We start from the raw sequence: 25,903 nt of genomic DNA, 5'->3' as shown, positions 1-25,903 counted from the left end.
ATGAACTAATACTTCCTCCAAATGGTTTTAGTGACCCGGGTGAAGGCTCAGTTCAGAGATGACGCAACATCAAGAGCATCTCACTTTCCCCCATTCGATTCGCCAAGATGAATCGCTCTTACACGACTCCAAATTCCAACCGGTCTAATATAAAAATGCCAGTCATATTTAATGATTACCAGATGAACACGTGGCTTGTGGCCTAGTGAATGTTTGGACATGTGGATGCGATAATTGACAGCATTTGTCAAAGCTGGTGTACGGCGTATGAGAAAACAACAGAACAATCACAGCTCTGCGTCTCTGATGTTCAGTGTGAGAGACGGAGAAATGAAGACTGTTTATTGTTGAAGGAACAGCTTGTGTTTGAAGGGTTCACATCTGCTGGGATGTAAAGGGCTCGTTCCTGAATTACTGTACATTAATATGTCCGTCATATACGTCTAAATATATATGAGAAATTGATGGTGTCCTTTTATATCAATATCTTAGGAAAGTGAACATGGTGTTTTGGTTGAGTGAATGTTCTTCTGTGTTATTTAACTGTGTAACTGATTATATACTTGTAAATATTGTAGGCAAGTCATCTTTATAAAGCACTATAAAAATACAATACAGAGTGTTTCAAAGCAGCTTTACAGGGAAATAATGATTCAATGATGCAAACAGAGTTCAATTCTGCTTTACAGCCGCTCTAAAAAGACAATAGTGTCAGTTCAGTGTTGATTCAGTTCTGTGTTGATTCAGTTCGGTGTTGATTCAAGTTCAGGGTTGATTCAGTTCGGTGTTGATTCAGTTCTGTGTTGATTCAAGTTCAGGGTTGATTCAGTTCGGTGTTGATTCAAGTCAGGGTTGATTCAGTTCAGTGTTGATTCAGTTCAGTGTTGATTCAGCTCAGTGTTGATTCAGTTCAGTGTTGATTCAGTTCAGTGATGATTCAGTTCAGTGTTGATTCAGATCAGTGCTGTTGATTCAGTTCAGTGCTGATTCAGTTCAGTGTTAATTCAGTTCAGTGTTGATTCAAGTTCAGTGTTGATTCAAGTTCAGTGTTGATTCAGTTCAGTGTTGATTCAGTTCAGTGATGATTCAAGTTCAGTGTGGATTCAGTTCAGTGTGGATTCAGTTCAGTGATGATTCAGTTCAGTGATGATTCAGTTCAGTGATAATTCAGTTCAGTGTTGATTCAGTTCAGTGTTGATTCAAGTTCAGTGTGGATTCAGTTCAGTGTGGATTCAGTTCAGTGTTGATTCAGTTCACTGTTGATTCAGTTCAGTGTTGATTCAGTTCAGTGATTATTCAGTTCAGTGTTGATTCAGTTCAGTGTTGATTCGGATCACTGCTGATTCAGAAAGCTCTGCAGAAAACAGTGATGATAGACTAACATTCACAGTATTTTATTGTTAGATCATTGAGGGATCATTGAAGCTTACGTCCTACTAGTTATACGTTCTGCCTTAAGAACAAATAGCGCAACCAAGTAAAGTACAAAGTTAGTTATAAAATATCTGGTAGTTAGTAGGCCTCTATCTGGACTTTTCGTTCCAGTTTAAGTAAGTAGGTGAAACCCAACCCTGATGAATTCACAAATGTTTTTTTGTGCTCTTATTGAAAGTTCCTTAAGAACCGAAGCTGAAATTAGTGAGTTTAAAGGAAAGTGATGAAAAGTATAATGCCCTTTTCACTTGATGAAAAGTGAAATTTTTATTTCTTATCAGAGACAATAAGTCTCTGATGTCCCCAGAGTGTTATGTGAAGTTTTAGCTCAAAATACCCCACAGATATTTTTATATAGCATGTTAAAATTGTCACTTTTTTTGAGGGTGAGCAAAAACACGCCGTTTGTGTATGTCCCTTTAAATGCAAATGAGCTGGTGCTCCCGGCACAGGGGGCGGAGCTACAAGAGCGTGTGTGTGTGTGTGTGTGTGTTAGCAGCTCCGATTACCTCACACACACACGCACTGAAAATTTCAAACACTTTTAGCCTTTTATGTTCAAACCGGAGTCAGACAATGATGAAGAGACTCAAGAAGAAGTGACAACATGTAGAATACAACATTTCTGAATGGTTAGTTGATGAATGTATGTAGCTGATATGTAGTTATCTTCTAGTCATTGATTCGCATATTCTGTCTTGATAACATACAAATGGCGTTCCCGGGGGCGGGGTTTATGCAAATTTTAGGGTTTGTGATGTCACTAACCCGGGAGGAATGTGGTGTAGTCTCTACCAGCCGTTTGTTGTAGTCCTTAAAAAGCGATTTCTGTAAGAGCAAATATCTCCCTTTGCTTTGAACTTTGAGCGTCGTAACTTTGCAGATGTTGTTTATGATCAAACAGCAACATTACACTAGCCTGGCTCCGCCCTCCTACGTACTTCCGCTCAATTTTCATTTTTTTTCAGTACTCCGTCTGGATTTGCGGTATATTCTTGGGTTTTCTCCTGCCAATTTTTTGGCGGTCCAATCAGCGAACAGAGGGAGTGGCTGAGAACGATGATGTTGAGGTTGTGCGCTAGTTTGAGTTGTAGGGTTACATCATGACCAAACGTTAGTGATTGGCTATGGCAGATCCAATAGTTTTAAACTTCAACAGAGTACCCGCCTTCAAGGAAGTTAACGCTTGTCAATGGAGAGTGGCCTGTACAAATGAAATGTACGAGAGTCTGGTAGGACCAGGCTAACATTACACACTAACTAAAGTTAGAAAAGTCAAATCATAATCACCCACCGCTTTAAGCAGGACATAATCTGAAATGTTTCCTCAAATCACAACACAAGATTTGTTTAAACGTGGAGTTGAAAAGGTCCTTCATGACCCTGTTCTCTTCATGCTCTGCGGTGCACAGACAATCACACGGCAAATAACACACCGGCTCGTCCACTGCTGTTCAAGAGGAGAGATGTGTCACGCAAAATCCACTTAAAGGCATCAGTTCTGGCATCTTCTTGCTTCTTTTTCTTCCAGAAATACAAAAGTTGAACTACACGACTGATGATTGACTCATCGTCCGCCTGATCGAGCCACTGATGACCCGTCGGCCACTGCGAGTTTGGAAAATGTTTATGAAAAACAAATATTTTGTTAATCAAATTGATTAATCTTCCTTGCACTAGTAGATTCAGCCATGGGAAGTCAGATTTATAGTTCGTCTCTTTGTGCTTTTATTTAATTTAACTTTCCCCCTGGTTTCTCATACAAGGCTTCAGCTTCTGTGTCATTGTTTTGTCTCAGGATGTACACTAGTAGTGTTTTTGCATGTTTATAAAAGCTACTTAAATGTCCTTAGTGAACTAAGGCCCAATCTTGGCTTAATTTAAGCCCTATCTGTGAAACCAGGCCTACAATTTTTTTTTTGTATTATTAATTAAGTTTATTTAACTTTTTATAATTTTTATTTATTTATTTTTTATTTTATTTATTTGTTCTATATTTATTTATTTTATTAAACTTTTTATTGTATTTTATATTATATTTTGTTTATATTTTAATTTAATTTAACCTTTTGTTATTTTATATTTTTATTTAATCTGATTTTTTCTTGTATTTTTATTTATTTAATTATTTTATTGAACATTTTATTTTATTATATTTTATATATTTATATAATTTTTCAATTTTGATTTAATTTACTTTTATTGTTTTATTATATTTTATTTGTATTTATGTGAAGGCATTCTGCATGTGAAATGGCGAGTGGTCCATATATATCCATGGATTATTTACAGTCCAGATACAGGCACGAGGACCGGCTGATATGAGTTAAAAACGATGAACAAAATGCCGTTTCTCTTGTTCACGTGAGAGAACTGGACCGTGACAGTCTTGTATCGACTCATGACCAATAAAACAATACGTTTTACTACCATAACTTTCCTCTGGCTTCTATATCAAACATGTTGGATGAATGTCGATGACATTCTCGACGTCTCTTCTCACTATATGCTCCATTTACGTCCGAGTTGGTTTCTTCTCCGTGAGCCGAGGTTCATCCGTATCTGTTTAGGACATGAACTAAATCAGATATCGTGTGGCTCCAGACCTCCAGTCGCTCTGAACTCTGGAGATTATGTTTCACACAGATAGTGAGGATACATCTCTTCATTCACAGCTGAACATGATAATGTATTTTCTGATCCTCACACTGAATTACTCAGCGCTAACACTTCACAGATGCCGGAGAATCATCTCGGTGCGGGAGGTCTCAGAGAAACACTGAGAAACATCCAGAAAATGTGACATTTGTCAGATCCTTCGGTCGGTCTAAACCAGTGCAACATCAGTGGCCATCATGATGCATCTCTCTTTAATGACCCTACAAGTGTGATTAAACCATCAAAAACATGAGGGAAATATTTAATATTTTTTTAAATATGAGAGAAGAACAAAACAGTAACTTTGGTTAAGGTATTCACAGTACCTGTAAATGTTTGTAATATTTTTATAATATTATAAATATTTTTTTATATTATGTATTTATTTAATAACGAATACAGTAAAAATTATGAAATATTATTATAATGTAAATCATCTGTTTTCTATGTGAATATATAGTAAAGTATAATTTATTCCTGTGATCAAAGCTGAATTTTCAGCATCATTACTCCAGTCTTCAGTGTCACATGATCCTCCAGAAATCACTCTGATGTAAAAAAATATATAATTTATTATATTTATAATAGAATTTTTTTAATGTTTAGAACTTTTTGTTCAGGAATAAATTACACTTCACTATATATTAACATAGAAAACAGCTGTTTTACATTGGAATAATATTTCACAATTTTTACTGTATTTTTAATCAAATAAATGCAGCTTTGTTGAGCAGAAGAGACTCTTTCAAAAACATTAAACATTTGTAATGTTTCCAATCTTTTAAGAGGTAAAGTATCTGACAAAATTATTTGAAAAAAAAAAAGTCAAACTACAGATACAGATTTTATTTTTACTATGCCAAACAAAAAAAAAGCATAGAAAAACTAAAATCTGACAGAAAAAAGTATACAGCTTTATTTCCATCCACCTGTTTTTATATGAACTTTGAGATATCGCATACATTTTTTGCATAAATTCTAGAAATGCGCATGAAACCGTATGCGCTCAGTCGAGGCGGATGCGTTTTGATCCGATAAGAAAAAGACATGCGATTAAACTGCGATAGAAACACATTTATTTACCAAAGCCGGATTGCAGCAACTTACATTTTTATTTCTGATATTTTGTGCCGATTTTAGTGCCGATTTTGAACACATGAGATGGAAACGCTGCTTTATTCACAAATGTTTTTATGCCATATTCCAATTTTGTGCATAAGTTAAATTCACAACTTTGAATGGAAACACAGCAAGTCTACAACACAATCAGTTATTAATGTTTCATTGGTTCTGTCTTGTTTTTGCATGTGTTCATAATTTCTTTGAATGACATCCTGGAGAAAAACTATGATGTTGCACAATTTGTCATGTTTCATTGTGTTGTTACCACTGATAAAACAATCGACTCCATGCACAACTATATGACTATAATATAATATTTGAATAAAGGGTTAATATGCGGATGGCCATTCTGCATTAACAATGCCATTTTATTCCTACTATTTTTGGTAGTGAATAAATCATATGCCTATTTATAATCACTATTCTCACTATAATCACTATAATCTCATTCTTTCTTTGCAGTTTAGATGGATTTTCCCCATGGACACATTAATAGTAGGTTTCCTACACATGCACTTTTCAATTTTATACATGCACATGCAATTCCATTCAGTGCTTAACCTATTATTTCCCACTGAACTCGACATTAAAAATGCATAATCTAATTCTTTCTACATATGCATGTCAGTGTGTGTAATGTGTAAGTTCACTGGGGCACGCAGGACAGTTCATCTAAACGAACGACTCCCTTCTTTCTTATAATTTCTATTCCATGTGATTAAGCCTTCAACACAAACTCCAGGCGCTGTTCTGAAACACGAGAGCCGAGTGACTGAAGTGGTCGTTAGTGTCATTAATCAGCCGGATGATGTGACACACGCTGTAGAAAAGCACATCCATCAGGGTCAAAACCAGTGAAACCAGTGAAACCAGCGCCCGCTTTTCATCAAACTCAACCAGCATGTGAAGGGTTAACTAAACAAAAGTCAATTTGCTACAAAAATGAATGCATGATAATTTCTTTTTCTTTTATTTATGAAGTGCAATTAAACACAACAACAGACCAATATGCAGTTAAATGATAAAAAGATATTATATAGAAAGAGAGCAAGAGTTGTTTTTGTCACATTATACCATTAAATGTTGTTTGTTATAGAGCAGGAAACAATAATGTTTCATTTGTTATTAGTTAACATGAACTAACAATGAAAAATACTTTTAAAGCATGAAAAATGCATTTACATTTTTAAGGTCTAAAGTCATATCTGTTAATATTAGCTAATGCACCGTGAACATTTAGATGAACTAGCATCAACAAACATTGATAAATGCTGGAAGAATATATTTAGACTTTGTTAGTTAATGCATTAGAGAGCTTATTGTGAAGTGTTCAGCTGTTTTTTACAAGACAAAAGTTTCAAAGCTTTAAATCAAAGATTATTGGAGCACGTTAAAAAAAAAGTCTTTCTACTTCAAAATTACGTTTTGTTTATTATGGAAGTTTAAAAAGTTGTTGAAAAAGTTTATTGCGACTTTTTATCTCGTAATTCTGACTCTTTTTTTTTTCTTTTTTCTTTTTTTTTCACAATTGAGAAAGAGATTTTTTTTCCTCAGAATTGGACTTTTGGACAGAATTGCGAGATAAAAAATCTCAAATATTTTACTTTTTTTTTCATGGCTGAAACAAGCTTCCATAGTTTCTGTGTAGTTATTTGTGAAATGTATATAATTTTTTAAATGTTTAGAACTTTTTGTTCAGGAATAAATGACACATATATTCACATAGAAAACAGCTGATTTACATTGGAATAATATTTCACAATTTTTACTGTATTTTTAATCAAATAAATGCAGCTTTGTTGAGCAGAAGAGACTCTTTCAGAAACATTAAACATTTGTAATGTTTCCAACCTTTTAAGAGGTAAAGTATCTGACTAAATTATTTGAAAAAAAAAAGAGTAAAACTACAGATACAGATTTAATTTTTACTATGCCAAACAACAACAAAAAAACAGCATAGAAATACAAAAAGCTGACAGAAAAAAGCATACAGTTAAAAAATGTACTTGCAATTTCAGTGAAAATCACCCTTATTCTCAGTGTATCGTCAGCACGTTTAGTTTTAATGGGAACATAACTGAGTTTTTGTCTGTAAATGTGTGACGCGAGGAGCACGACCTCCATCAGGACCCGTTCCTCTCTCATACTGAGTTTCATATCGATGTCTAATTGTATTAACAACTCAGACATGTACAGGTTTCCCTCTCCTCGAGTCCACATGGCTGGAATAATCCCGAACATGCCCAGGGCAACATCTCTGTGTGTCCGACATCTCGGATCTGGATCCGGTAATTGAAGCGACGGCTTGATTGATGTTTAAAGGAAGTTCCTCTTCCGATCTGAAATATTCATGTTTCGTGCCTACGGGAGGCTCAGATGAAGCCGTGTTTTCCCCTCAGACATGTTCCTGTTCTCTCTTCCTCCTGGATCCAGAAATCATTGTTAATGTTCATTTTTGTCCACAGGCATTTCCAGAGTTCTGATCCATGGACCGAACCAGCTGATGGATCGCAGTGAACAGGACACAGGTACGAGACTGCACTCATAGTTCCTCACATCAGAGTTCTACACAGACTAATCCACAACTCAACTCTAATCTCAATCTGATATATGTTGTGTAAAACTGAACTGAGTAAAGCCTGTTGAAATGAGGCATGAATCTGATGAATCTCTGAGGTCACTGCTGGACTGGACTGTCCGTATTTCTGTGTCTTGTGTGTTTCAGTGCTTATTTTCATCTTTACCTATTTTATTTATTACTTATTTATTAGAAAAAAATTATATATATACACTCTAAAAACTGCTGGGTTGTTTTAACCCAATTTGGGTCAAATATGGACAAACCCAAACATTGGGTTAAAAATGTAATAAAAAAATTTGCTGGGTATTTAAAAAAATGGGCTGGGTTTGTCCATATTTGACCCAAAGTTGACCCAAAGACCTCAAAGCAGTTTTTAGAGTATATATATATATATATGACCCTGATCACGTCACCAGTCTCGAGTCGCACGGGTTTATCTGTGGCAATAGAAAATTATAAATTGTTCTTTTATGGCGAAAATCATTAGGATATTCAGTAAAGATCATGTTCTATGAAGATATTTTGTAAATTTCCTACCGTAAATATATAAAACATGTATTTGTGTGAGTGAATGCTGCACAATCGTGAACATAAATGAACAACTTTAAAGGAGATTTTCTCAATGTTTCGATTTTTTTGCATCCTCAGATTCCAGATTTTCAATAGTTGCATCTCAGCCAAATATGGTCATATCCTAACAAACTATACATCAATGCATATTTATTCAGCTTTCAGATGATGTATACATCTTAATTTAAAAAAATTGACCCATGTGACTGGTTTTGTGGTCCAGGGTCACATAAATAAACATACATACAATATATATATATATATTCCTTTATTTATATATTTATATTTGTGTTATTAGTGTGTTTGTCACAGTAGTCGCCGTGTCTCTTGTGCTGATACTGAAGTGCATCATGTGATCAGAAGAGACCCCCCCCCCCCCCACCCCCCCTTCTTCTTCCCTTTAGAGTTTGCATTGAAAATGAAGATTTATGGTTTTTGATCTCTGGTATGTTTCTTCCATTCCCAACAACGGCTCTTTGGCAGATGTGGAGGGATTGGCGTCAGAGCAGTTCCAGCTGTTTAAGTCCACACAGATGTCAGGCTTCTCCTCGCTCCAAACCCCAATCTCTCACCCAGAGAAGACAAACTTGTTTTCTGTTGTTAGCAGAGAACGGCACAAGAGATCTGGCGTCGTGCAGTTTAGAGCTTGTACTGATTATAAAATAAAGCCGATTTATTTGTCCGTCACCTACAAGAGTCTTAACACACAGCGGAGAAACACACACTGAAATAAACCCCTGAACCATGTGACGTGTGTGTACATGTGTGAACCGAAGAACCGGCCTTTATGAGCATCTGAAGTTTGTTGTCTTAAGCTCTTGTAGATCTTGCATGATTTATTTGATCTGGACTAGTGACACTTCATCGGGTGAAAATCAATCGCTTTGTGGGAGACATTGTGTCATATTGAGATTTATTTTCAACTCTGTGTATAAACACTGAATTTACATGAGTTATTTTAGAGCCGAGTTTAGCTAGAACTGTGTATATTACATATTATATTATATTATTAACACTTTACAACAAGGTCTCATTTGTTAACATTAATGCATTAGCTAACATGAACTGACAGTGAACAATTAGTTTTTTTTTTTAAATAAATGTTTGATTGTTCATTGTTTGTGCAAGTGCATTAACTGATGTTTACAATGACATTTAGTGTTAAATAAAAAGTACCGTTGATGAAATCCTGCAGGTGTCAGTGCTTTCTCTCCGTCCATACGTGCAGTAAATGCACATCCTTGTATGAGCGCGGATTTCTAGTGCGTTTACTCGAACTTCTGAGGTAATATCTGTGGTTTAACCCATTTGAGGGGCGGATTTAAAGGGATACTCCACCGTTTTTTCATATTTAACTATGTTATTCCCTTAACTAAGACGAGTTGATACATACCTCTCTCGTCTCAGTGCGAGCACTCAATCGCTCTGGCACGCGGCGAGACCTTGATAGCACTTAGCTTAGCCCAGTTCATTCATTAGGAACCAAACAGAGATGAAGCTAGAAGCGACCAAACACCTCCACGTTTTGTGTCACCATACTTGGTCGTGTAACTACTCGTGTAACTGTATTTAAATAGGGAAAACATGGAGGTGTTTGGTCGCTTACTCCATACATCATTAACTAACGTGGTTGAACGAGCAATTTGTGACAATATGGTTTCGGGAAACAGTCGTGACTCGTGACTATAGTGGATTTCTTCAACGACGCATCGTACTATGATAGTTAAGAAGCGAGTTACATCATTGTTCAGTTTGTTGTGGGTGTGTCTTGGATGAAGTCACGCCCACTGATGGTTTGATTGACAGGAGTGTCTCAGCCAATCAGAAGACGTTAGCCCTGATCACGAGCAGATGCGACGGGTTTGGTCTCTCACGATCCTCTCAAACGTCTGCTTTTCTTTCCTACAGTAATTGAATTTCCTCTCTTTGATCCTCTGTGTTTTCTGAAACTGTTTCTGAGCATCTCTAGTTCCTCAACACCTTTAGAAACATTTGACTTTGTTTGTTATGAGTAATAGTCTCTTAAAAAAAAAAGGATTTTCTTACGTTTTATGTTCCCCTTTTTAAAACTGGAATGCCCTGAATGAGCTGTTGTGCGTATGAATATATATCAAACAAAATACAATAAAAACTGTAAAATTGTGAAATATTATTATAGTTTAAAATAGCTGTGATTATAGTAAAATATAATTTAACTGTTTTCAACATTGATAATAATCATAAATGTTTCTTGAGCATCAAATCCTCATATTAGAGTGATTTGTGAAGGATCATGTGACACTGAAGACTGGAGTAATGATGCTGAAAATTCAGCTTTGATCACAGGAATAAATTACACTTTACTATATATTCACATAGAAAACAGATGATTTACATTATAATAATATTTCACAATTTTTACTGTATTTTTAATCAAATAAATGCAGCTTTGGTGAGCAGATTTCAGAAACTTCAACTTAATATATACTGCTCCAAGTCTATCCTGAACTGAGATTTCAAGCTTCATGCTGTTGGGTTTTCCTGAGTATTTTCTTTTAGGAATAACGGGAATGATGAAGAACTCCAGATATTTTAGACCTGCTGTGGCCGTTTGTGCGTGAAGTATTGAACACTTAATCATCGTCTCAGTTCTGGAAACTTCAGCGCTGACTGAGTGACACACTTAAAGTGACAGAGACACACACTCTCTCTAAAACACGATAAGTGTAACACAGAAACACAGAAGCTGATCTGGCACGCTCCGCATCTGGAGAAATAATCACTCATTTACGAGAGCATTTACGAGAGCCTTTTAGTCTGATATTTAAACAACGCAGAGCAGAAACAGACTCGCTTAGGACACTTCATCATGAACTTTACCTTCAGATTTCTCTAAAGATGCTTTGAATTCACTTATTTGTGTAGGTTTATTGTGGGGTTTTTTCATGCCATAATTTTGCCATTAATGTCCAATCAAGTACTTTTTTCAAATGATGCGAAAAGTGTGGGAATATTAACTTTTTCTGAGTCCATTGGCAAATATTTGTTCTTGTTTTAAGCGTAAACTAACTTCATTTTTATCATTTTTTTGCATGCAACACTTAATATCTTCAGTCATTTTGCATCTCCTGTAAATGTATCTTGATTTATTGATTTGATGCATCCGTGATTTGAGAGATTTGTGCAGGAAAACAAGACAGAAACACAATTATTTTTGCTGTGTATGAAATGCTGGAGTTAAAAACGGTCAGTGATCGTACAGTAAATGCAATCTCATGGGTTTCCAAGTAAACTTTCTCATCCGAACACAAAGAATGAAGTCTGTATACTTTCAGAAACTGGATTAAAGTGGTGGTTGATTATGATTTGACTTTTCTAACTGTAGTTAGTGTGTAATGTTGCTGTTTGATCATAAACAACATCTGCAAAGTTACAGCGCTCAAAGTTCAAAGCAAAGGGAGATATTTGCTTTTACAGAAATCGCTTTTTAAGGACTACAACAAACGGCTGGTAGAGACTACACCACATTCCTCCCGGGTTAGTGACATCACCAACCCTAGAATTTACATAAACCCCGCCCCCTGGAACACGATTTATAGATTATCAAGACAGAATATGCTAATCAGTGACACATAAGCTACATAAATTCATCAACTAACCATTCAGAAATGTTGTATTCTACATGTTATCACTTCTTCTTGAGTCTCTCCATCATTGTCTGACTCCGGTTTGAACATAAAAGGCTACAAGTGTTTGACATTTTCAGTGCGTGCGTGTGTGAGGTAAAAGGACACAAGCTCTTGAAGCTCCGCCCCCTGTGCCGGGAGTAGCAGCTCATTTGCATTTAAAGGAACAGACACGAAACGGTGTGTTTTTGCTCACCCTCAAAAAGTGACAATTTTAACATTCTATATAAAAATATCTGTGGGGTATTTAGAGCTAAAACTTCACACACACACTCTGGGGACATCAGAGACTTATTTTACATCTTGTGAAAGGGCATTATACCACCCCTTTAAGTTTGGTTAATCATGGGACACTTATCAAATGCCAGAAGTGTGTGTGAGATGCAGTGAAATGTCCAGCATCTGAACTTTAGAGCCTATTTAACATCGTCCTTCACTTCAGGGAATCGTTTTTCCGTGCGTTTCAGTCCAGATGATCAACTATCGTCTTATCTAGACAGAAGGAGTTTCACTGTTAGTCACAATCACACAGATCAAGTGTTGGAGTTGTGCTTGATTCTCACCAGCACGTTTTTATGTTTCCCGCTGAGCCTGTAAAGAAGCCGCTGGGAATGTCGTGGAAAGGAACATGTGTGGATATAACATTCCCAGATGAACAACTCCAACTTTAAGAGACAAATGTGTTCGGCTGCGGCTGCCAATTCCTTGTGAATAGCTGTTGATATCAATACACTTTATGAAATATAAAATGAGTTTCTGGAGGAAAACTGACAGGGGGGAAAAAAAACATCCAATAAAAAGCTTTCCTGGAACCTGACTCGGAAGTGCTCGTAAAAAATGTAGTTGTTTTTGTGAACGTTTAGAGATTTGGTGATTTTCTTAACACGTTGTTATTTTCTTCATTATGTGAAAGCTTTATTATTTTAAAAGTATGTTTATTTCTCTTTCTGGGAATGAACATGTTCCACAGAACATCCAGATTCTGCTTTAATGAATCATCTTTACAATTAAATCCATTATTTTACTACTTATACATATTCTTCCTAACACATTGAACTTATTTTACATTTATTGTTGGTGTGAAAGAACACGAACAAGATGGTTCTGGTTTGGTTCGGTGTTATTGTAGCATCATTGAGATATCAATAGTTTTAATATTTTTTTTGTTGTGTTTTTTTTAATGTCTATATAATTTTCATTCTTTTTATTTAAGTTTTAGTTATTTTAGCACATAAACTACAGTAAATCATAATGAGAAATGTTTCCCTGCCAACTAGTTGAAAAAAAAGTAAAAAAAACAAACAAACATTTTTTTTCAAACAACCATTTTTTTATGGTTTTAGTCAACATTAATAACCTGATATGGTTCGTATTCATGGAATATTAAGTGTTGTTATTGCTATTAGCTTTTATTATTGTTTTGAATTAGTTTTTATTTTTATATTTCCATTTTAATTTTACTTAGTTTTAGTCATTTTGTGGTGTTTTTGTCATATTTATTCATTAAAATGTCTAGTTTTTTATTTAAGTTCTTTTTTTATGAGTTCTTTTTGAATATGTTGATACAGCATACAGTTTTAGTTATAGTTATTATAGTACATCAAGTTAAACTAAATGAAAATATATAAAAATGTATTTATTTAGATATATATTTTTTTTGTCATTTTATCATGCTATTTATTTTGCTTTGAATATATATAAATGTATATATTTTTCATATCCAATAGATAAGTTTTCCAAATTATGCAATAAATGAGAAATTTTCCTTTGGCAACTAGCATATATATATATATATATATATATATATATATATATATATATATATATATATATATATATATATATATATATATATATATATATATTTAAAATAATAAAAGATATAAATGATATCAGTAAATAAAGAAATAAAAATATTATATAAATAAAATAAATAGTATGTATATATATATATATATATATATATATATATATATATATATATTATTATTATTATTATTTTTTTTTTTACAATTTTTATTTATATTTATATATTTTTTGTTTGCTATAATAACCCTGATCTGGTTCCAGGTCTCATCTAAACATCTTAAGGAGTTTTTGTCCTGCATTGATGAATCATTCATGTCTTTAGGACTCATACTACTTAGTGTTTGAGTCTGTTCAAATCATTAATCACAAGTGTATTAGCATACTAACTAATTAACACAAAATGAATATCCTCATCATGGATTTAATACCAAGCTCAGTTTTGGACCTGCGTGAACTCAACCTTTCAGTGAAGGTCACTGACTCCCACATTCACTGAATCCCTCATATTTATGTGACTTGGTCGTTTACTGTCCCCGATCACACTTCACACACTCCACACACTCCACACACTCCACACCCTCTACACACTCCACACCCTCCACACACTCCACTCTGACATTTACAACACCTGAGGACGCTGTGATGGTTCTAGCAGGCTTCATCTGTACGATCCTCTGCTCTCGCGGATTAAACCCGCCAGAACTTCACAAAACCCTGGATATAGGACCGGTTTGGCAACAGCAAGGCATCATGGGAAACATATTGTAAAAGAGTTCAGTGTGAGTTCTGAAGGTGCCTCGTCCCCCTGGCGCTTCGGTTTATATGGAGGATATATATTGATTCAGGAATTAGGGAAAGCATGACATCGGTTCCTCTTAGTTTCACTTCAGCGGTGCAGTGTGAGTTAAAGACGGCATGAAATGAACGTGGCCTTTAATCCGTGTATATTAACTCTGAGCTCAACGACAGTCAAACCACAATTTATTCAGAAACCTTCAACATTATCACAGTTTATTCACTATAGTTTAGACAATGCTAATAAAATATGAGCAAAACTCAGCAGAATATTTGACTGGTTTTGTCCGTCCTTCTGTTAGACTGTCTCACACATGAATTATGTTGAATATCTGTCAGCTGTTAAATTTAACTACACAATTAGATAATACCAGTTTAGCTCAACCAATCACCAAGCAATGCTTCATTTTTTTCAGTCTGTGGTGTAAAAAGGTCGCATTAGTAATTAAAGAAAAAACACTTCAGCAAAACATGGTCAGGTCAAAATGTCGGAATCGTTTTTGTTCCCACATTTGTATAAATTATATATAAACTATAGTTCAGTGTTGTAGTCGAGTCACCAACTGTCGAGTCCGAGTCGAGTCTCGAGTCCCTAGTGTTCGAGTCTGAGTCCAAGTCCGAGTCACCAAAGAAGAGTCAGAGTCGAGTCCGAGTCAATTCGAGTCGAGTCTAATCACCAAAGAAGAACCCGAGTCGAGTCCGAGTCAATTCGAGTCGAGTCTAATCACCAAAGAAGAACCCGAGTCGAGTCCGAGTCAATTCGAGTCGAGTCTAATCACCAAAGAAGAACCCGAGTCGAGTCGAGTCACCATTACCTGAGTTCGAGTCCGAGTCGAGTCTCGAGTCCCCAGTGTTCTAGTCCGAGTCCAAGTCCGAGTCACCAAAGAAGAGTCCGAGTCCGAGTCAAGTCAAGTCACCAAAGAAGAGTCCGAGTCGAGTTGAGTCACCATTACCTGAGTTCGAGTCCGAGTCGAGTCTCGAGTCCCCAGTGTTCGAGTCCGAGTCGAGTCGAGTCGAGTCACCAAAGAAGAACCCGAGTCGAGTCCGAGATAATTAGAGTCAAAGAAGAGTCCAAGTCGAGTCGAGTCACCAAAGAAGAGCCAGAGCCGAGTCCGAATCGAGTCAAATCACCAAAGAAGAGCCCGAGTCGAGTACGAGTCTCCATTACCTGAGTTCGAGTCCGAGTCGAGTCTCGAGTCCCCAGTGTTCGAGTCCGAGTAGAGTCGAGTCACCAAAGAAGGGCCCGAGTCGAGTCCGAGTCGATTGGAGTCACCAAAGGATAGTCCGAGTCGAGTCGAGTCACCAAAGAAGAGCCAGAGCCGAGTCCGAGTCGAGTCAAATCACCAAAGAAGAGCCCGAGTCGAGTACGAGTCTCCATTACCTGAGTTCGAGTCCGAGTCGAGTCTCGAGTCCCCAGTGTTCGAGTCCGAGTCCAAGTCCGATTCACCAAAGAAGTGTCCGAGTCGAGTCGAGTCACCAAAGAAGAGTCTGAGTTGAGTGGAGTCACCAAAGAAGAGCCAGAGTCGAGTTGAGTCACCAAAGAAGAGCCTGAGTCGAGTCGAGTCACCAAAGAGCCCGAGTCAAGTACGAGTCGAGCCGAGTCGAGTCACCATTACCTGAGTTCGAGTCCGAGTCGAGTCTCGAGTCCCAGTGTTTGAGTCCGAGTTAAGTCGAGTCACCAAAGAAGAGCCAGAGTCGAGTCCGAGTTGATTCGAGTCACCAAAGAAGAGTCCGAGTCGAGTCCGAGTCCGAGTCGAGTCGAGTCACCAAAGAAGAGCCCGAGTCGAGTCGAGTCACCAAAGAAGAGCCCGAGTCGAGTTGAGTCGAGTCACCAAAGAAGAGCCAGAGTCGAGTGGAGTCGAGTCACCAAAGAAGAGCCCGAGTCGAGTCGAGTCGAGTCGAGTCACCAAAGAGCCCGAGTCGAGTTGAGTCGAGTCACCAAAGAAGAGCCAGAGTCGAGTTGAGTCACCAAAGAAGAGCCAGAGTCGAGTCGAGTCGAGTCACCAAAGAAGAGCCCGAGTCGAGTCGAGTCACCAAAGAGCCCGAGTCCGAGTAGAGTCGAGTCACCAAAGAAGGGCCCGAGTCGAGTCCGAGTCGATTGGAGTCACCAAAGAATATTCCGAGTCGAGTCGAGTCACCAAAGAAGAGCCAGAGCCGAGTCCGAGTCGAGTCAAATCACCAAAGAAGAGCCCGAGTCGAGTACGAGTCTCCATTACCTGAGTTCGAGTCTGAGTCGAGTCTCGAGTCCCCAGTGTTCGAGTCCGAGTCCAAGTCCGATTCACCAAAGAAGTGTCCGAGTCGAGTCGAGTCACCAAAGAAGAGTCGAGTTGAGTCACCAAAGAAGAGCCTGAGTCGAGTCGAGTCACCAAAGACCCAGAGTCAAGTACGAGTCGAGCCGAGTCGAGTCACCATTACCTGAGTTCGAGTCCGAGTCGAGTCTCGAGTCCCCAGTGTTTGAGTCCGAGTTAAGTCGAGTCACCAAAGAAGAGCCAGAGTCGAGTCCGAGTTGATTCGAGTCACCAAAGAAGAGTCCGAGTCGAGTCCGAGTCCGAGTCGAGTCGAGTCACCAAAGAAGAGCCCGAGTCGAGTCGAGTCACCAAAGAAGAGCCCGAGTCGAGTTGAGTCGAGTCACCAAAGAAGAGCCAGAGTCGAGTGGAGTCGAGTCACCAAAGAAGTGCCCGAGTCGAGTCGAGTCACCAAAGAGCCCGAGTCGAGTTGAGTCGAGTCACCAAAGAAGAGCCAGAGTCGAGTTGAGTCACCAAAGAAGAGCCAGAGTCGAGTCGAGTCGAGTCACCAAAGAAGAGCCCGAGTCGAGTCGAGTCACCAAAGAGCCCGAGTCGAGTTGATTCGAGTCACCAAAGAAGAGCCTGAGTCGAGTTAATGTCAGCTGAATGTGCAGAACGCTTTTCAGAAAAAATAAGGCAAAGGTTTTTTTTTGTGGTTTTTTTCACAATTCACACCCCGCGGTAATTCAGGAGAAAAAATCTCTGAATGCTCCTCGTGAAACTTCGGTCTTCCGACCTTTTACTATCGTATCAATTGATTTTGATTAATATGCGCGAGGGAGCAAAGCAGCGCTCGTGTTGTTTGAAGACGGTGAGAGTGCGCGTGCGGCTGGGGCTTTCTCTCTGCTCATTCTTATATGCAGGATAAAAAGAGATCCCGGCCGGTCTTGGAGCCCAAAACAGGAAAAGCGTAACATCTTATATCAAATTTTAAATCCCATTAGTCAGAAACTTCATCCAACGTCATTCATTTGATGAATGCTCAAGTCCGATTTTATATATCCTCGAGTCCGAGTCCAAGCACGAGTCATCAGTCCGCAAGCCCAAGTCATGAGTCCAGAGAATAGTCCAGGACTATCAAGGACTCAAGTACTCCATCACTGGTATGTATACACCCGCCTATGACGTCTTGTCACACTGATTCTGTACGTGGTTCATGACGCAGTCACACAGAGGCGTTCCCACAGCATCCCGACGCAGCGTCTCGTTCCTCTTCAGGGTCACACACACATCGTTCCCACAGCGTTCCTCTTCAGGGTCACACACCCACAGCCTCCCGACGCAGCGTCTCGTTCCTCTTCAGGGTCACACACACATCGTTCCCACAGCGTTCCTCTTCAGGGTCACACACCCACAGCGTCCCGACGCAGCGTCTCGTTCCTCTTCAGGGTCACACACACATCGTTCCCACAGCGTTCCTCTTCAGGGTCACACACCCACAGCGTCCCGACGCAGCGTCTCGTTCCTCTTCAGGGTCACACACACATCGTTCCCACAGCGTTCCTCTTCAGGGTCACACACCCACAGCCTCCCGACGCAGCGTCTCGTTCCTCTTCAGGGTCACACACACATCGTTCCCACAGCGTTCCTCTTCAGGGTCACACACACAGCGTTCCCACAGCGTCCCGACGCAGCGTCTCGTTCCTCTTCAGGGTCACACACACAGCGTTCCCACAGTGTTCCTCTTCAGGGTCACACACACAGCGTTCCCACAGCGTCCCGACGCAGCGTCCCGTTCCTCTTCAGGGTCACATCCGGAACCGGAGACGTCTTCTGGCCAACGCTCATGTTCATCAGCTCACAAATAAGAGAATTATGCTTATGTGATTTAAAACATGAATGTTTTATAATATTTTAGGTATGTATCTGAGATCCTGTAATTCATTCTAAAGTTCAGCCAAGAGTGTGTATCTGTTTTTTTGTGTGTGTTTTTTTCACGTTTTCTCAATCATTATTAATGTGAGGGATGATTCATGAAAACCTCATGGAAGAAATTACAGTGTGACAGCAGAAGAAGTGAGCTTGTTTGGTTATGCTGTTGTCAGGCATGTGTAAATACATCAGTTAAAGCTGCACTGGCTTGTCTTGAACTTATGTGGTTATTTTCCAGTTTTGTCCTTGTGTCGATCGCTCATCATCATCACATTAGCATGTTTGTTGTGGCTCTCATCCTTTACGCCAGTGAGAGATCATGACCTGAACAAACACACTTACTCTATAATCTATGAACCTTATAAAGCCTATTGGTTCATATTTGATGCACACACTCAAAACAATAAGCTGTTGAACGAATTTGATTAAATTAAGGAAAACTTTTCCGAAAATGAATTACATTTTTCCAACAAAATCGAATTAGTTTGAAATGATTTGTTGTAATCTTGTTGTATGAACTTAAATTCATTTAGTCATTCCTGCTAGATAAAGTTTTGTCAGATTGACTACATTTAATTTTTGCCTTGCCTAAAATCGCCAATATTATAATTTTAGCTAATTTGACTCTACAGTTATTTCCAATGATAGAAGCTACTAGTGTTCAATTTAATTAAAACCACTTTTTACAGAGTGATATTGAATATTACTTGTGCAGGTCTGCGATAGAGGTTTAATGCATGTATAGTGTATACTGAGAGCCCACAGCCCTAAGCTAAACACAGTCATCACTCTTCTGCATAATGCTAACCACAAAATTCAAAAACATTAGATTGCCCTCTAAGTTTCTAACATAACTGAATATTAAACACTAACATTAACTAACAACATCTTTCCATTTACAGAAAAACACATACAATAACACTTTAATCCCTAAATGTACCCTCCTAATGCAGTCCCTTGCAAAGCATGCTGGGAACTACAGATCCACTGCCCAGTTAGTTGTCAACAAAAATGATTAATGTAGTTTTCACACAAATTAAGTAAGTAAACTTCAGTTTTAAATATATTAGGTTGATTGAACACAATTAAATTAAGTTGTGACAAAATATTAAACAATTGTGTTACTTTTGCTTATTTAATCCTCCTGTGTCTGACTGATAGTTCACACTGGTTTATCAGGTAAAGGTCTTTCATTGTACAGACGTCCTCCTTCAGCTCGTGCTTCACGTGTCTTTAAATCAGATTTTTATCAAGTAAATGTAAGAATAACTTTAATATTGTTAGATATATTTCATCCGAACTGAGGTTTACTTGATTATCCATCATCATTTATCATAAAAATCATGAGTATCAACTATGATCATCAGGCTTTTGAGGAAGGTTTATTTGATCATCTCTCAATCATCATTATATTGCATTGCATTATATGTTTTTGCATTATATTATATATAAAACAACAGCTTTGATTATAAAACTAAGATTTAAATATCATCTTACAAAGACATTATTGGCAGTTATTGATATTTATGTCAGTATCTGCTACACTGTTATAAAATCTCATTGCTTTACATTACAAGTATCAGAATTGCGTATAAATATCAGCATCTGTTGATCTGTAGATCTGGCTCTGGTCACTCCTTGAGGGATTTTATTCACTTGAAGGTGAAATGGAGCATCTGATCACTAACTAAGTGCATGTGAGCATCTACTACTTATAATTTGATAAATTTTTCCTCATCCTGCACGTTCAGTTCAGACAGAATCTCGTATTTTGTGGCGTTATCAGGAGAACTGAGTGACATTTGATCCTCGACACGACCTCGTTCCGCTCGAGGTCGACTGAAACCCTGCAGATATTACAGCTCTCGACTAATTGTGTATTAGTTTCCATTAATAACAGGAGACGGCCTCCTCTGACCTGCACATCTGACCCCAAAACTCATTTAGAGTTTCATTTCAATTATGAGCGACTGATCAATGCATCAAGAGACTCGGAAGTACAATGAGGGAAGTTTTGAACTAATTAGAGGAACGTTCATTGCCAAAGAGAAAACAGAGCAGCTTTATAAACTTTTTATTTAGGTTTGTTAAAACATTTAGTCAGTGTCGACAGTTACTTAATTTTACTCCCTATAGGCCTACTATTTTATTTTATCTTATTTTATTTGTTGAACTTTGTTGAACAATGTACAAAATAACATTTTAATTGATTAAATAGTAAATCATTTATTAAATATATTTCTATTATTTTAATTTTAATAATTAAATTATTTATAATTAAATAATTAAATAAGTTTTTTTTAATCCAATTATTTTAACGTCAAACAACCACCACAAATTGTTACTTTTCAAGTCTGTACACTGGCTTATTTTGTTTAATTTAATTTAATTTATTTTAATTTATTTTAATTTATTTTAATTTATTTTTAATTTATTTTAGTTATTTGTTTTTATTTTATTTTACTTTTCTTTTTGTGATTATTCTGTCGAACATTGAACATTTAAAATATTAACAAGATAAAAACAGGTCATTTAAAATAAAAAAAATAAAAATTATTACATGTATTTATTAAATATTAAATACTTTTATTTAATATAATTAAATAATATGAATTAATATTACCATTAAATAATATTAATTAATAATTTTAAATAAAAATAAAAAGTTGTAATAATTTTAGCTTTGATGAAAAGCAGCTCTGCTCATTCTCAGGTGTGTGTAACCTGGCTCAGGTGTGTGTGCATCAGTCACATGACCTCAGTGACCTCAGCTGCAGGTGCGTGTCATGTGTTTCTGTCCTTCACGCCACTTAAAGAAGAGTCGCTCGGCTGATAAACGTCGAGGTTTCTTCATCGGTTCATGGACTCGCTCATGCCGACAGCATCGGCTCAGCTGTTACTGCATCCAGATGTGCAGTTGTCAAGCCCATCATTTCTTCTCGTTTGCCCCAAACAAATGTCTTGCACATGTGCTGAACATCTTTGTCCCAGCAGCGGCGTTCGACACACTTGACACTGCACGTTTTCTCTTCTCTTTTACAGCGAAGCAGAACACACATGTCAGTTTGATTTATTGGCATAGCTCTATGATGACTACAAAGAAGACCTTTCATTTCTCCGAGTCAGCCGATCACATCCAAACATGCAGTCACTAAGCAGCCGTTGGCCAGATACACCTTAAAGACAAACGCAGAAACATGATCTCTCATTCTCACCCCTAATGTCTTTCCTCTGTCAGCGAGATGTTTATTTCTGGCCATCTGGATGTGTGTTTGTTTCTCTGCTCGTCCGAGAGGCTTCAGTCTCTGGCTTTAGGAATGGGAAGATGCTGCTCATGCATTGGCTCGGATCATCTATTTTTGATACCTGAGCACATTAGGATGTGATTTGTTTGCATGAAATATGATCTCATTAATGCAGTTTCTCTGAGATCAGTGCAGAAACCCAGGAGTCACAGATGTCCATCATACCTTCATGAAACTGAGGCTTAAAAAACATGATTATGACATTCAAAAGGCAGAATTATGGCATACAAAGTCATAATTATAAGATGAAAAGTCAAAATTATTACTTAAAAGGCATAATTATGACATTAAAAGTCAATATTATGACCAAAGTTGAAAGTCCGACTTAAAAAAAATCATAATTGACATAAAAAGGCGAAAGTATGACATACTAAATCGAAACTATGACATTAAAAGTATAATTATGACATACTAAATCGAAATTATGATATTAAAAAGTAACAATTGACATTTAAAGTCATAATTATGACAAAATCTAAATTATGACACAAAATAATGAAATTCTGACTTAAAAAGTCATGTGACAAGTTGAAATTAGGACATAAAAAGGAGACTTATTGTCATAATGTTACCTGAGTACATTAGAATGTGATATGTTTGCATGAAATATGATTTCTCTGAGGTCAGGAGTCACAGATTCATGAAACTGGCCATAATCTCAGATAAACCCGGATCGATCTTGGCTCTGTGTGTGTTCGGGCTCCAGGTGCTTCATGACTGAATGATTCAAATGCAATAATTCACAAAAAAATCCCTCAAATTCATCTGGAATGTTCCTGGGCGATAAACACAATATTCATCTTTATATCTCTGACATAAACATCAGTAAATTAAAATGGTTGCATTTGTCATATAGTTTTGAAAGATATATGAACTAATAATGAGCAATACATTTATTACTGTATTTATAAATCTTTCTTAATGTTAGTTAATAATAATCCAGCTGTTCATTGTTTGTTCATGTTAGTTCACAGTGCATTAACTAATTTTAACAAATACAACCTTTGATTTTAATAACGTATTAGTAAATGATGAAATTAATATTAACTAAGATTAATAAATGCTGAAGAACTATTGTTCATTCTTAGTTCATGTAAACTAATGAACCTTATTGTAAAATGTTACCGATATCTGTAGGTAAATATTGCTGTTTATTAATGTGCATTGCTATATTAGTGTATATAAATGACAATGATTAATGTCCCTCTGGCTAGGAAAAAAGGCATTTCAGGGCAGAATAATAAATATGTGGAGACTGGATATGCTGGATATGGTCTAATGATGATAAATATTGAGCTCAGACTTTCAGGATCTGTTCTTCAGCCAATCTCTCCATTATCAGACTGGCTTTATCCCAGTGTCTCTCTCTGTCTAATCTCTCTCTCTCTCTCTCTCTCTCTCACACACACACACACACACACACACACACACACACACACACACACACACACACACACACACACACACACACACACACACACACACACACACACACACACACACACACACACACACACACACACACACACACACACACACACACACACACACACAGATCAGCACCAGCTCAGCTCTCTCATGTGTGGAAGTTTGTCTCTGCCATGGAATAAAAACATATCATGGTTAATTGTGACTTTTTATCTCACAAATCTTTGACTTTTCCCCCCCCTTTTTTCCCCTCAGATTTGCAAGTTTTTATCTTCCGTCTCACCTTAATAAACCAAAAACTGTGACCATATAAGAAGAAAAAAAAATCCTTTATAATCTCATAATCTGAATTATGAGATTAAAAGACAAAATTATGACCTATTAAATCATAATTAGATGAAGTCAAAATTATTACTTAAAAAATCATAGTTATGACATTAATCAAAATTCTGACATACTAAGTCGGGATACTGATTTTAAAAGTCATAAATGACATAAAAAGTCAAAATTATTAGTAAATTGACAATTGAAAATAAAAATTCTGACAAGAAAGATAGAAATTCTGAATGTCCTGATTATGAAGTCCTAATTATGAGATGAAAAGTCAAAGTTATTACTTAAAAAGTCATAATTATGACATTAATACTCGATTTTACGACACAAATTTGAAATTCTGTATTAAAAAGTCATAATTGACATAAAGTCAAAATTAAGACGTAGGCCTACTAAATTGAAATTATGACAAGAAAAAGTTTAAATTATTACACAAAATGAATAAAGTACCGACTTAAAAAGTTATATGACAAAAGTTGAAATGATATACCAAATCGAAATTGTGACTTAAAAAACATAATTAGGACATTAAAAAGGTGAAATTATGACATACTAAGTCATAATTATGAGATGAAAAGTCAAAATGATTACTTAAAAGTCGATATTATGAAAATGTTTTTATTCTGACTTAAGTCATAATTGACATAAAAAGTCAAAATTATGACATTAAAAGTAATAATTATGACATAAAGAGTCATCATTGTGACAAAATCTAAATTCTGACAAAAGAATGAAATTTTTACTTAAAAAGTCATTTGACAAATTGAAATTATGACATAAAAAGAAGACTTATTGATATAATTTCGACTTTTTAATCTCATAATCATGACTAAGTTTATCATAATTTCGAAGTTAGTGGTTCTATGTGCTTTTGACACATCCGGTGTAGACAAGAACGTCATGATAGTATGCGTTGTTTGCTGTTTAAAGAGTTAGCACATCTTTTTAATCACTGATATGTCCTCATGCATGACACACACTCTTCTAATGTTTGTCTGGCTGCAGTTTCTTCAATATCCAGCTGGTGTGACTGAAGGACTCGAGACGTTTCCCCTCTGCAACTCTTTTAAAGGACGGATGTGGACTGTGGTTATAATAAAGCTCTTGTGCTGTAATTGGAAGTAAAGCATTTCATTATTTCACTATATTGTCTCGAGCAAACAAAATGACTTGGTTTTATTGAAGGGCGCTCGAATATACACCCCCCTCCAAGTGCTGTCCTGGCCAAGTGGAGCAGAAAGAAGCAATTGTGCACTTTTATTGAACTGTAATGGACTGATTCATCGTATAGTCGGGTTTCTCTGGAATACCTTCATGATGGAAACGTGCCAAAGCGTGTCTCAGCTCCGCATAAAAATAAATGAGAAGCGCCGGAGCCAGAGAAGCAAAGCCAAAGGATATTGTTCCAGGCCAGGTCCTGGCCTCTCAAAGGCAATTTAAATAACTAGATGTGACAATCAAGAGCTTTTCTATAGAGAAGATGGAGACGCCACTCGCTGCAGTAGCTAAACTGTCAATTGAAAAATGACAATTTGAGTTGAAAGTTTGGTTTAGCCCTTTCGAGAGGAACAAATTGGTATTTTTCATTAGGAGACGTTGAGGAAAGATGTAATCGATCTGAAATTTGTGATCCATAACGGGCCTAACCTTCTCTGAGTTTAATAGTTCTGTTGTTAATGTTCTTTTGTGGGACAGACGGAGTATTTCATCTTATTAAAGTTTAAATGTACATAGGAACTTCTTTCTCAAAACAAGACATGAAGGAGAGTGGGGCGAGTTGTCTTGGCTTATTTCCTCAACGGAAAAAAAAACAACAACTCACAATTCGGACTCCCCCCCCCCTCCCCCCCGGAGAAGTTAGAATACAGAATGGCAAGATGTAAACTTAGAATTACAAGACAAAATACAGAATTGCAAGATGTAAACTCAGAATTCCAAGACATAATACAGAATTGCAAGATGTAAACTCAGAATAACAAGACAAATCACAGAATTGCAAGATGTAAACTCAGAATTCCAAGACAAAATACAGAATTGCAAGATGTA

General features: G+C 36.9%; 2 long non-coding RNA genes across 2 annotated transcripts in view; one reads left to right on the top strand and one right to left on the bottom strand.

Annotated features, from left to right (window-relative positions):
* The window catches only part of LOC309502452, a 143,089-nt gene that overhangs the window by 30,295 nt on the left and 86,891 nt on the right, over positions 1-25,903 (bottom strand). The window lies entirely within an intron of this gene.
* Positions 15,172-16,939, top strand: LOC309502614. The gene is made up of 3 exons (XR_014207348.1): positions 15,172-15,229; positions 16,351-16,380; positions 16,835-16,939. It is a non-coding gene; the product is annotated as an uncharacterized lncRNA (long non-coding RNA).

This window comes from Leuciscus leuciscus (genome assembly GCF_965113295.1).
Source record: "Leuciscus leuciscus genome assembly, chromosome: 7".
In the NCBI taxonomy this organism is placed as follows: Eukaryota; Metazoa; Chordata; class Actinopteri; order Cypriniformes; family Leuciscidae; genus Leuciscus; species Leuciscus leuciscus.
This window is presented reverse-complemented; position numbering and strand designations above follow the sequence as displayed.